Source organism: Ochlerotatus camptorhynchus, unplaced genomic scaffold (genome assembly GCF_037179485.1).
Source record: "Ochlerotatus camptorhynchus isolate MF236.1 unplaced genomic scaffold, CSIRO-AGI_Acam_v1.1 ptg000755l, whole genome shotgun sequence".
Taxonomy (NCBI): Eukaryota; Metazoa; Arthropoda; class Insecta; order Diptera; family Culicidae; genus Ochlerotatus; species Ochlerotatus camptorhynchus.
Genome location: NW_027041222.1, coordinates 71,217 through 84,011, shown reverse-complemented (window position 1 = coordinate 84,011; position 12,795 = coordinate 71,217). Strand labels below are relative to the sequence as shown.

The following is a 12,795-nucleotide window of genomic DNA, read 5'->3' as shown; positions in this document are numbered from 1 at the left end:
AAAGGAAACACTTTCCTGAATCGATTGGTGGTGGTCTCATTGGCCGGAGACTTTTGCGTACCGAGATAGAGGGCAGGGATCAACCCGAGTTCCCGGTAATAAAGGAAATGCCACTATCTGTCGACATAATTTTAGACTTTACTTAACGTATATTACTGGAAATTGATAGTACTAAGTATATATGGTGTAAAGACACCATATACGCCCTCAGGAAAACTCTACTGGCCTAAAGGAGGATCCGGAACGACCGATAAAGTGGCCACATTGTAAAAATTGTGCTAGAACCTTGCGATTTTTTCTATGTTGTTCAGAATCAAGAGATCAAAGCGTATTTAACTTGGAATACATATTTTGGAATATGGTGGCCATATCCTGGTTCACCGGATAATCTGGATTGACCGATAAAGTGGCCACATTATAAAAATTGTGCGTCAATGCGATTTTTTCGATGTTGTTCAGAATCAAGATATCAAAGCGTATTTAATATGGAAACTATATTTTGGAGTGTAGTGGCCATATTCTGGTTCACCGGATAATCTGGATTGACCGATAAAGTGGCCATATTATAAAAATTGTGCTAGAACCTTCCGATTTTTTCTATGTTGTTCAGAATCAAGATATCAAAGCGTATTTAACTTGGAATACATATTTTGGATTATAGTGGCCATATCCTGATTCTCCGGATAATCTTGATTGGCCAATGAAGTAGTCCGCTATCCATATAATATTGTGCCACTTCCTCCATGTATTTCACATCCTTACTACCACATGCTACTTTCGAACCTTCATTGTGGTATGTTAGATACGATAGCTTCGGATCGGACCATGCTAATGCCGTTGCCATCATATCTGATAAATTTGCCTCGGGAGACATTTTTCTAGCAAGGTTTGGCCTGCAAAATTTATGGCGCTTGTGCATTCGCTCTCCAGCCTGCTCATCCCATCCACAAAATTCATAGAGTATGGCTGAAAAATAATAAATGATTAGTTTGATTTTTATTGCTTAGGTAGTTTACCTTACCAATTGATCGATATAATGTGCTAAATGTTTGTATTTGTGCAAAGAAGGTGGTAATGCTTTAATGAACGGGAACTCCTCCAAAATACTTTTTTTTTTTTCAATCGTTCGTAAAGCAACTTCACCTTTTCAGCATTTTCAGCTTCCGTGACAAAAGCGCCAAATTGTTGATAAGTCTCAAATTTTGCATCATATTCCTACTAACATTCAAAATATCGGCAAATATGTCAGGCTCTGAAAGCTAACGGCGGGCAAGGTTGCCATTATTGGAACTACCACTTCCTCCTGGTTTCGGACGGTTAACCTGTACTTTGAAATGTTGTTCAAGGCAGTCTGCAATTCGTTTGGCTTCCAACTTCACTTGCGGGTGAGTGAGGGCAGGATGTCCTGGTACTGATTTTTTGGCTGCTGAGCGGATGGCCCACTCAACGGAATTCAAACGGGCATGGAAGAAAGAAGGTCCAATTTTTCCGCTCGTAGTGTCCAAGCACACTGGATATGCATGCGTATTTTTATTGCCAACTATAGCATTTGCAACTTTTCCGTCGATCATCGAATGGCTTGCGCTGTAATGTGAAGCTCAATATTCTTAACCGTAACCACCACGGGTTCATCCTTGATTTGATCTACTTCGTAAAAAAATGCATCGAACATTTTCCGGGTAATGAAATCCGTTTCTTTTGTCCAACATAGAGAGCGGGGGCGGCAGAAATAATCCGATTGCGGGTTCGGATTCTGATAAATCGGTTCACCGGTTTTCTTCAGCAGTTGCAATAGCATATAATTTTCTGTCGGTACGTTTCTGTAGTCGGCACAGAGTTCAAATATCTTGGATCTTATGTCATCCAGTTCGAGGACCCGTTCGACATCGTTCTTTATTAAATCCCGAACGGAAACGGAGGTCGACAGATAACCGTCTGCCCAATTCGGTGAAGAAAATGGTGGAATGCTAGAAATCATATCCGCCCAAGATATCAGATGTTTCATGCCGAATTCGTGTTTCATAAATTTGATGATACCTTGAATAAATTCATATAAATAGCTCTCTTAAAATTTACTGACAATTTGAGGTGCGACAGATACTAGAAACTATTTAATTAAGAAATTTGTTTCATAGTATAAGTGATAAATTGAAAAAAAAAAAAAAACAAAAACTGATTTTAAACCTTGATACTTTGATTTGCTCAATCCAAGTCTGGTTTTCAGCATCAAAGACAATGGTTCAATCTTCTGGTACACCTCTGACGTATTCAACGTATTCTTCGCCCAGAACTCACCACCATTTTTCAACAATTTCAAAATCTTCGTGACTGCTGGGCTTTCAAGTTTGCGTGCAGCAGCTTCTGCTGCTCTGAGCAGCTTATCTTAGGGATGATCATGGGCTAGCCGTTGACAACTTTTAGCTTTGGATTGTTCCGTAAGATCATTGAACTGGAGTCGTTTTCGTCCTACTTTTCGATATAGTGTGCTTTCAGAAACCGCCGAGGAAGAGTTGTAGTCGGACGTACTTGAACGGCTGTCGCTTATGCAGGATGGTTGTGACATGCGCAACTCACATGTCATCAATTTCCAAAAATCATTTCAGTTTTCAATTAGTAACAAGCATTTTCCCATGCCTCACTCGGACATCGAACTCCTTACGCAGCAAGTACATGGAGCAGTTCGATGAACGCTAAAACAAATTCATAACCCATACTCGGTGTCTAAGGGTATCGTATTGCTTGTCGCAAGCCGCACTCCGGGCAACCGAGAAACCCGAACAGTAGACTGGCCCAAGTTTATAAAGTAATTTTTATCAAAATGGGCAATCAAAAGTCGAGAAGTTCTTCCACAACCCAAGAAGGGAACACCAACGTCAACATAGTGGAACACTTAGAAAGCAGTGAAATTTACCATGAATCACACGAAATAAAGCTGTGGATCATTGTGGCAATCAACGTTTTGCAACTGCTGTTGGTGCTTCGAAAATCTCTGAAGAAGAGGTGGCGTCGGCAAGGATTTAACCGCGCCAGCTCAGCATCCCAAGACAATTTGGACAGTGTCAGAGTAGAACATTAAAAGTGCAAAAAGACAATTGCGTGAACCAGTCTGCGAAAAAAGTGAAGAAAAAAAAAACTATTACGTGAGCCAGTCTATCGTTAGTGCAACAAAACGGACGAATTTAGTAAAGGGAAATGCAAACATAAACGCTATCATCACCGCCAGCGGCTCACACGGTTCAGTAACCATCGACTTCAAACAACAACAACGAGGAAAAAATGACGTGCATGCAGATACGAGGCACTTCGGACGATGCAGAAAGGACGGCTGGTGAGCTAAAACGTTTCTTATAAATGTATTTCTATGGACATAGAACAAGTTAAGTTAGAGCTTAACTCTAAGATTGCACAATTAAATTTAATTTTAGTAAACTTTACTAAAGCTCCTAGAAGGATTTATAGTAAAAAATTCTTGATTGCTAAAGCAAAGCAAATTAAAATTATTTACAATTATATTAATGATTTATTAGCGCAAAATGAATCAAAATTGGTGCAATCAGAACTAATTTTTTACATAAAAGGAGCACACAATAAATATAGTGATACCGTACAAATCATTAATGAAAAATTAAAATTCGCTAAAAACACGGTATTAAATATTACAACCGTTACCTTTATATTATTTTTTTTATATAAAATTAAAAAATAGGATTAATCGAAAAAAAATATTAAAACACAAGATGGCAAAAGTAGACATAAAAACGGGCACTGCGCTCGTTGAAATATATGATGGCAATCCACAGAGGCTGAATTCCTTTTTGGACTCTATTACGTTGTTTTTCGACTTAGTCCACCGCAGCGATTGAAGCTGCCGCTAAAAACATTGCTACTCGATTCGTGAAAACACGACTAACGGGTGCTAACACGACTAAAGGATGTCTTATTACCGACAAATTTCGTGCCTAAAAATGAATCACTTGCAAATTTTTATTATTGTACTATTTCAAACAATGCGAACAAAATGCATTCGACTGAAAAAGCGCAAAAATTGAAAAATGAACTGAACATTGGAAATAATGACCACCTTGTCAAAGATAAACTCGAAAAACTTTGCATTGAATTTAACGACATTTTCTCACTTCAAGACGCCTTCCATTCATTTTGACTAAAAAAATGTTTTAAGAAATTATGGGATAATAAGATATTATGAAAATATTTTGATTATGTAAACAACAAGAAAAGATTGTTAAGTTTGTGTTTGAAACATAATACCTACCAATTTTGTTACATGAGAGTCGCAATAAGCGATTTTGTAATTTATCTCATCCACTCTTCGCTCTTCACTCTTCGCTCTTCACTCTTCGCGAAGAGGCGATCAGAAAAACGCTCATTGTGACTTTGTCAAAGCTAAATTTGCAAGTTTGATGTGTGAAAAACAAACTTTACAATCTTTTCTTATAACTAACACATTCAAAATATCATCATAATATCTTATTATTCCATAATTTCATAAAACATTTATTTAGTAAAAATGAATGGAAGGCACCCTGTTTCAAGGTGATACGCTATCGGAGAACAATTTTTACAAACAAGATATAATTCTCAATGACAGCAAACCCATATACATAAAAAATTACAGATAACCCGAATCTCAAAAACAAGAGATCACAAATCATCACATTGCAAACTAACGTAACGTATTTCAAAATTTACGAAATTTTAATCTTAAATTGAACCCATCTAAATGCCATTTCTTTAAGAATGAGGTAACCTATCTAGGACACCATATTTCGAAGGATGGTATACAACCCGACAAAACTAAACATTCAATAATCTTAAACTATCCCATCCCGAAAAGTGCTGATGAAGTACGACGATTCGTTGTATTTTGCAATTATTATCGGCGCTTCATTAAAAATTTTGCTGATATTACCAGCCTATTAAACAAATTACTAGGAAAAAAGGCAGATTTCAAGTGGGATGAAGAATGTCAAAAATCTTTTGAAATTCTGAAAATGAAATTGTTATCGCCACAGATTTTGCAATTCCCAGATTATCAAAAAGATTTTATTATAACAACAGACGCGTCCAAAGTAGCTTGCGGAGCAGTCCTAGCTCAACGTTACGGCGATTTCGAATTACCAATTGCATTTGCTAGTAAAGCATTTACGAAAGGTGAATCTACTAAGTCAACAATAGAGCAGGAATTTACCGCAATAACATTGGGCAATAAATTATTTTAGGCTTCATATTTATGGCCGAAAATTTATAATACGCACTGACCATCGACCACTAATATATCTATTTTCTCTGAAAAATCTCTCATCCAAACTTACGCGGATGAGATGGGATTTAGAGGAGTATGATTTTGAAGTGGAATACATCAAAGGCAGTTCCAACGTATTATCAGATGCGTTATCAAGAAAACAGATAACTAGGTCTTAGACAAAGAAGAATCCACCTCCATCGGCTGACCTTCAGACACAGAAGCCTGAGTTTGGAGGCATTTGATTTGCCAAAATTAACGTTTAATTATAGTTTTAATAAATCATGCATGGATATGATAATATATGATAAAAAATTTAGAAAGAGGCTTACTCCAGTAGTAACCCTCGCATTAAATTCAAATTTGGAAACAGAATTACAAAGGGCATTACAATATATAGATGGCAGGCCTGCCCAAACAAACACAAAGAAATGCGCAAAGAAATGACAAAATAAATGCACAAAAGAAGCTAGCAATTCAAATAAATGACGATATTTTTTCATACGTCAATATAGATACTTTCAAAAAAATCGGCAATGCTATTCTTAAGAATACTGCCATAATACTTTATGAAAAACCTATTGAAGTTTCAACAGAAACACAAATTAATAGCATAATTAAACAATACCATGATTCTCCAATCGGAGGTCATCTCGGTATAAATAGACTTTATAAAAAAATAATAAATCGCAGACATGAAGAAAACGATAACAGATTATGTAAAATCGTACGCCTTATGCAAAATGAATAAACATTACATACCTCTAAAAACACCTTCCATAGTAACAACAACACTTTTTTTTTTTTTTTTTTTAACTCTTTATTTGTTCCAAATTCAAAATAAATTACATTTCATTTTAACCTAGGTGCTCCAGTTACTGCAGTAACGTACCAGCCTTAATTGTTATGATATATATCTAAGTGTTTTTACATTGTTCATGTCTTGGCAATTCAGTATTTTAAACAGGTTTTTTAACCTGCATGTCAGTATAACAATTGATATCTTAAAACTAAACACTAAAACTAAATCTTATCTAAGTATAAAGGGAATTAATCGTTGCAATTGAGGATTGCAACGATTTTTGCCTGAAATTATTAATTATTTTGTTGGACATTTGTGCTAAAGTCTCAACATTCGAAATTCTATGTACTTCGGTTGTACTGTACCAGGGAGGCAACTTCAAAATCATTTTCAGAATTTTGTTCTGAATCCTTTGAAGTGCTTTTTTCCTGGTAGTGCAGCAACTAGACCATATTGGTACAGCGTAAAGCATGGCCGGTCTAAAAACTTGTTTAAATATTAGAAGTTTATTCGTCAGGCAAAGTTTGGATTTCCTGTTTATAAGAGGATACAAACATTTTATATATTTGTTACATTTGGCTTGAATGCCCTCAATGTGATCTTTAAAAGTTAATTTTTGGTCAAGTATTAATCCAAGATATTTCACTTGGTTTGACCAGGAAATTGGAACTCCGTTCATAGTGACTATGTGACTACTACTAGGTTTCAAAAACGAAGCTCTAGGCTTATGTGGAAATATTATAAGTTGAGTTTTGGAAGCGTTGGGAGAAATCTTCCATTTTTGTAAATAAGAAGAGAAAATATCTAGACTTTTCTGAAGTCTGCTGCAAATAACACGAAGACTTCTTCCTTTAGCGGAAATGCCTGTGTCATCAGCGAACAAAGATTTGTGGCAACCCTGAGGCAAATCAGGGAGGTCCGAAGTGAAAATGTTATACAATATAGGCCCAAGAATGCTACCCTGAGGAACTCCTGCCCTAACAGGTAGTCGATTAGATTTGGAATTTTGATAATTTACTTGAAGAGTTCTGTCAGTTAAATAATTTTGAACTAATTTCATAATATAAAGTGGAAAATTAAACTTTTTCAATTTAGCAATCAAACCTTCATGCCAAACACTGTCGAATGCTTTTTCTATGTCTAGAAGAGCAACTCCAGTTGAGTGGCCTTCAGATTTGTTTGAACGAATTAAATTGGTAACTCTTAAGAGTTGATGAGTAGTTGAATGCCCATGGCGAAATCCAAACTGCTCATCTGCAAAAATTGAGTTCGTATTGATGTGAAGCATCATTCTATTCAAAATTATCTTTTCAAAAAGTTTACTTATTGAAGAAAGCAAACTTATTGGACGGTAGCTAGAAGCTTCAGCTGGATTTTTATCCGGCTTCAAAATTGGAACAACTTTTGCATTTTTCCATTTATCAGGAAAGTATGCCAAATGGAAACATCTGTTAAATAATTTTACCAAGAAAGACAAGGTACTCTCTGGGAGTTTTTTGATGAGGATATAGAAAATTCCATCATCACCTGGAGCTTTCATATTTTGAAACTTTTTAGTTATAGACCTTACTTCGTCCAAATCAGTCCCCCAGGAATCATCAAAAATATTTTCCCGAGAGAAAATATTCAGAAAATCCCGAGCAACCTGATTCTCAATAGGACTAGTAAGACCCAAACTGAAATTATGGGAACTCTCGAATTGCTTAGCAAGTTTCTGAGCTTTTTCCAAATTTGTGATCAAAATTTTACCACCTTCTTTAAGCGCTGGAATAGGCTTTTGAGGTTTTTTCAAAATTTTTGTGAGTTTCCAAAAGGGTTTGGAACTCGGGTCTAATTTAGAAATATTATTTTCAAAAGTTTTGTTCCTCAGGGCAGAGAATCGCTTTTTAATTTGTTTTTGCAAATCCCGCCAGATAACTTTCATGGCAGGATCGCGTGTTCTTTGATATTGTCTCCTACGGACATTTTTAAGACGGATCAAGAGCTGAAGATCATCGTCTATTATAATTGAATCGAATTTAACCTCGCATTTTGGTACTGAGGCAGCTCTTGCTTCAACTATAGAAGTAGTCAGAGATTCAAGAGCATAATTAATTTCATCTTTGGTTTGCAAAGGAATGTTTGGATCGAAGTTATATTCCATAAATGTTCGATACTGCTCCCAATCAGCTCTATGGTAATTGAAAGTAGAGCTGTTGGGATTACAAATTATTCCTTGGGATATTTCAAAAGTTACTGGAAGGTGATCAGAACCGAAGTCAGCATGGGTAACCAATTGGCTACAAAGTTGACATGAATCAGTTAAGACCAAATCAATAGTGGAGGGATTTCTTGCAGAAGAAAAGCATGTTGGGCTGTTTGGATATTGAATAGTGTAATAACCTGCAGAACAATCATCAAACAGAATATTACCATTGGAATTGCTTTGAGCATTATTCCATGAGCGGTGTTTTGCATTAAAATCACCAATAATGAAGAATTTAGACCTATGACGGGTAAGTTTCTGGAGGTCACCCTTGAGAAAATTCTTTTGCTGACCTACGCATTGGAATGGCAAATAGGCAGCTATAAACGTAAGTTGTCCAAATTTTGTTTCAACAGAAACCCCCAAAGTTTCAAAAACTTTGGTTTCAAATGAAGAAAGAATTTTATGCTTGATTCGTCTATGAATAATGATGGCAACGCCACCACAGGGTCCATCAAGACGATCATTTCTATAAATCAAGTAGTTTGCGTCCTTCTTAACCTTATGGGCAGGTTTAAGGAACGTTTCAGTTATAACGGCAATATGCACGTTATGAACTCTTAAAAAGTTAAATAGCTCGTCTTCATTATCTTTAAGAGATCGAGCATTCCAATTTACAATATTTAATGCTTTAAAATCCATTACTGAATTTTAAAGTCATGACAATATTATTTGCAAATTTTACTCCAGTTTGAATAGCATCAAACATGGAGTTAGATTTAAGCATATCAGAAATCATGTCAATTAATGAATTCTGTAAAAATTCCATTTTGGGGGCAGTAATGCTTCCTAAGTCAAAATTGTCAAAATTTCCATTAGAACGTTGGTTAGTATTTTGATTTCTACCCGCTGCAATAGCAGCATAGGTAGCTCCATTAACTCGCTGAACATTGTTAGCAGCGAGGGGAGTAGGTACAGATGAAACATTTGAAGCAGGGGAGATATTTGTACCTACGGGTACGAATGTAGAATTTGTTCCTCGCTGACCGTTGTTAACAGCAGAGGAATTTGTACCTGGTCGGAAACGTGGAGCGTTTCCTACCTGACGGTTAGAACGAGATTGTAGGATCGCTTTGCGAGTCTTACATTCCCAAAAATTGGATTTGTGGTTTTCACCACAATTTGAACATTTAAATTTCTTAGGATCTTCCTTCACAGGACAGTCGTCCTTTGCGTGAGAGGAATCACCACAATTCATACATTTAGCTGGCATGTAGCAATTTTTAGTTCCGTGACCCCATCCCTGGCACTTACGGCACTGGGTGAGGTTTTGGAAATTTCCTCCAGTCTTCCTGAAGTGTTCCCACTTCACTCGGACATGGAGCATAAGGCTAGCTTTTTCTAAGGCCTTAAGGTTGTTTAGTTCACTAGACTTGAAGTGAACTAAATAAAAATCATTAGAAATCCCGTTGCGCGAATCGCCAGGACGGGATTTCATTTTCATTTTGATTACTTGGAGTGGCACAACTCCAAGTAATTTTGCCAGTTCATCTTTGATCTGATCCAGGGATTCACCACTGGGCAGTCCTTTCATGACAACCTTGAACACACGTTCAGTTTTGGTGTCGTAAGTAAAAAATTTGTGCTTCTTCTCAGTAAGATACTTGAGAAGACATTTAAATCCGTCCAAGGTTTCAGCCAATACACGGCATTCACCCCGACGTCCAATTTGTAGTGAAAACTTAACTTTCACGAAATTCAAAAGTTCCATGCGAAGAGCATGGAAATCGGTAGTGGTTATCACAATAGGGGGAATCTTTTCCTTCTTGGCATTAAGCCGGGAAAGTTTACTAGAATTTTTCTTGGATGATGGATCATTCTCATCATCCGTGAGCAAATCAAATTGATTACTCAAATTAATTTCACCAGAAGGGGGGTCAAGAGTTTGCCCCTTTCTTTTGCGTTTAGGCGCCATGGCGGCAGTAAATTTTTATCCAAATCGACTTCCAAGCAGATTACTATAAGAATCTGAAGGATCGAAGAGGAATTTTCCAAATCGATATCCAAGAAGGATTACCTCGGGTAGGGTCCAAACAAGGATCGAAGAGGAATAAGAGTTGAACAAGGTAGAAAATTTTTACAGGTTGAGCACTGAAAAGTGCTGTTAAAATTTGTTGTAGCTTTAGGTAGTAGTAACACTTCCTTCAGCAAAAAGCAATTAGATCCGCACGGCAAGAGAGCACGATGCGGACTGTAACAACAACACTAAAATAAACCATTCGACGTCGTGTCTATTGACACAGTCGGACCGTTTGCTCTTACGGAAAAAGGAAATCGCTATGCAATTACATTGCAATGTGATCTTTCTAAATAGGGGAATTTACGTATTCTCGTCAATCTAAGCAGCGTCCGAACTTCTATTAGCGATTTCTCAGCGTCACACACATACATGACGGTTTTGTTTGTTGACATTTATCTGCTGCTTGCTGTTCTACCAATTCCAATCGACAGAATTGATCAACACGGGTTGAACATGTTTTTACAACGCTCCAAACTTCTCAGGTGAAAGTGACTATTGTCGGCAGTCTCTTTTTCTTCGGCACCCTTTCCATTTGAACTGCGTGTTAACCAGCTGTTCTATTATCGGCAACTCGAAATCAGCCGTATTTTGTAGTATGTATATTTCATTTAAAGAAAAGTATGGTATAACAGGAATTCACAGTCGTAAAAATGTAATCTGATTGAAGCTGAAAAGGTAAGGAATCGGCTTAATACATTCAGCGAAGAGTTTTGATGAGAAAATACAGTGAAATAAACGTTTCAATTTCGATTGCCGAAAACAGTCAATGGGTGCCGAAGCCATAATTTACCCTACGTAATTGTTATTCCAGTACCCGATAAATCAGCTCTTACGATTGCCAAAGCAGTAATAGACAGATGCATTCTTGTATTCGGTCCCATGAAATGTATAAACACAGATCAAGGTACAGCGTACAAGGGAGTGTTTGAAGAAATATGTAATTTACTTCAAATAGACCATAAATGCTCTACAGCATATCATCCCCAAACAATTGGCGCTCTGGAACGCAATCACAAATGCTTAAATGAGTATTTGAGGACGTTTGGAAACGAGCGTAGAAATGATTGGGATGAATGGCTGTCCTTTTATTGTTTTTGTTATAATACAACACCGAACATACAACACAACTACACGCCATTTGAAATTATTTTTGGCAAAAAATTAAAAGCTTTCGAATTTTGCAAAAATAATCAGATAGAACCATTATACAATCTTGACTCTTATCAAAAAGAAATGAACGGCGCCGGTGGTGTAGTGGTAAGCGTGAGTACCTTTCACCCCAGCAGGCCTGGGTTCAATCCCAGTCGGCGCCGCCGGGATGTTCTGAGGCATAACATCTCTGATCACGCCTTCCTTCGGATGGGAAGTAAAGCCGTTGGTCCCCGGTTCATGAGTTGATGGGTCGATAGGTAGGGTCCAGGTGTGGGAGCTGCCTTCCTGGCACGTCGGTAGCTTTGGTGCTCAGCACGGAAAACAAGATCGACGGAAAAAACAAACCAAAGGAAGGAATCAAAAAGAAATGAAATTCAGATTACAAGTTACACACAATAACGTCATGAAAACAATACAAAGTGAAAAAGTTAAAAGAACAAATACACTGCCTGTAACCGCATATCAGTCCCAAATGTAAAAACAGCAAACCGAGAAAACAGCAAGTTAAGTTGGAATCATATGTTTTAACGTACATATATGTGTCGCTTGATATAAATAAAATCTTTTGTTCATTTACGTGCATTATTATGTCTTTATTTCTATTGCATCAATAAATTAAAAAAGCAAAAGTGTTATTCGAAGAAAACCGCGCTGGGACTGATATGCGGTTATTTTGCCCGTCATTCACAAAAATAATCGCATTCCAGTCCCACTCTGTTTCAACGCTCCATGGTAGGCATCTGTCAAATACTACCAGCTTGAATCAAAACAAAACTAAATTTGCCAAGGACCGCTCGGTTTTACCGTTCCTTTTTACGAAATCATGACGTCCGCTTTGAATCTAATCCAGATTTACGGTGGAAGTAGTGATGAAAGTTCCGACGAATAGTGCAGTGGATTTGATGTGGTGACCAACGACGGTGAATTGTTTTCGTGTAATGATGTGGAGAAACTACAACGTTTTCGGTCGTATTTCGCTACTTTGCCGTCCGTGGAGCAAGAGCAGGACCCAAGTGACGAGTCAGCGGGAGATGGTTCAGCAAAACTGGTAGATGAGTTAGATAGCAGATCTTCTGATATCGAGTCAGATTCAAATGAAAGGAAGACAACTGGAAGGCAGAATAAGAGCACGAAAAAAGAAATCCGGAAGCGTGACGTTGCGGAAAGACGACGCTCCGCTCATGTCGTAATTTGGGAAGATTGCGGGTGCAGTAAAGAGTGCGGCAATTTGGTCTGCAGAGATGACAGGATTGATATGAATAAAACCTTCTGGAGTTTGGACGCTGCTGGTCAGAAGCATTTCATCCGAGAAC

General features: G+C 37.4%; 1 protein-coding gene and 1 pseudogene across 1 annotated transcript in view; one reads left to right on the top strand and one right to left on the bottom strand.

Moving 5' to 3' along the window:
* The window catches only part of LOC135714889 (uncharacterized), a 68,222-nt gene that overhangs the window by 33,432 nt on the left and 21,995 nt on the right, over nucleotides 1-12,795 (top strand). The window lies entirely within an intron of this gene.
* LOC135714891 (uncharacterized) lies at nucleotides 574-2,005 on the bottom strand (annotated as a pseudogene).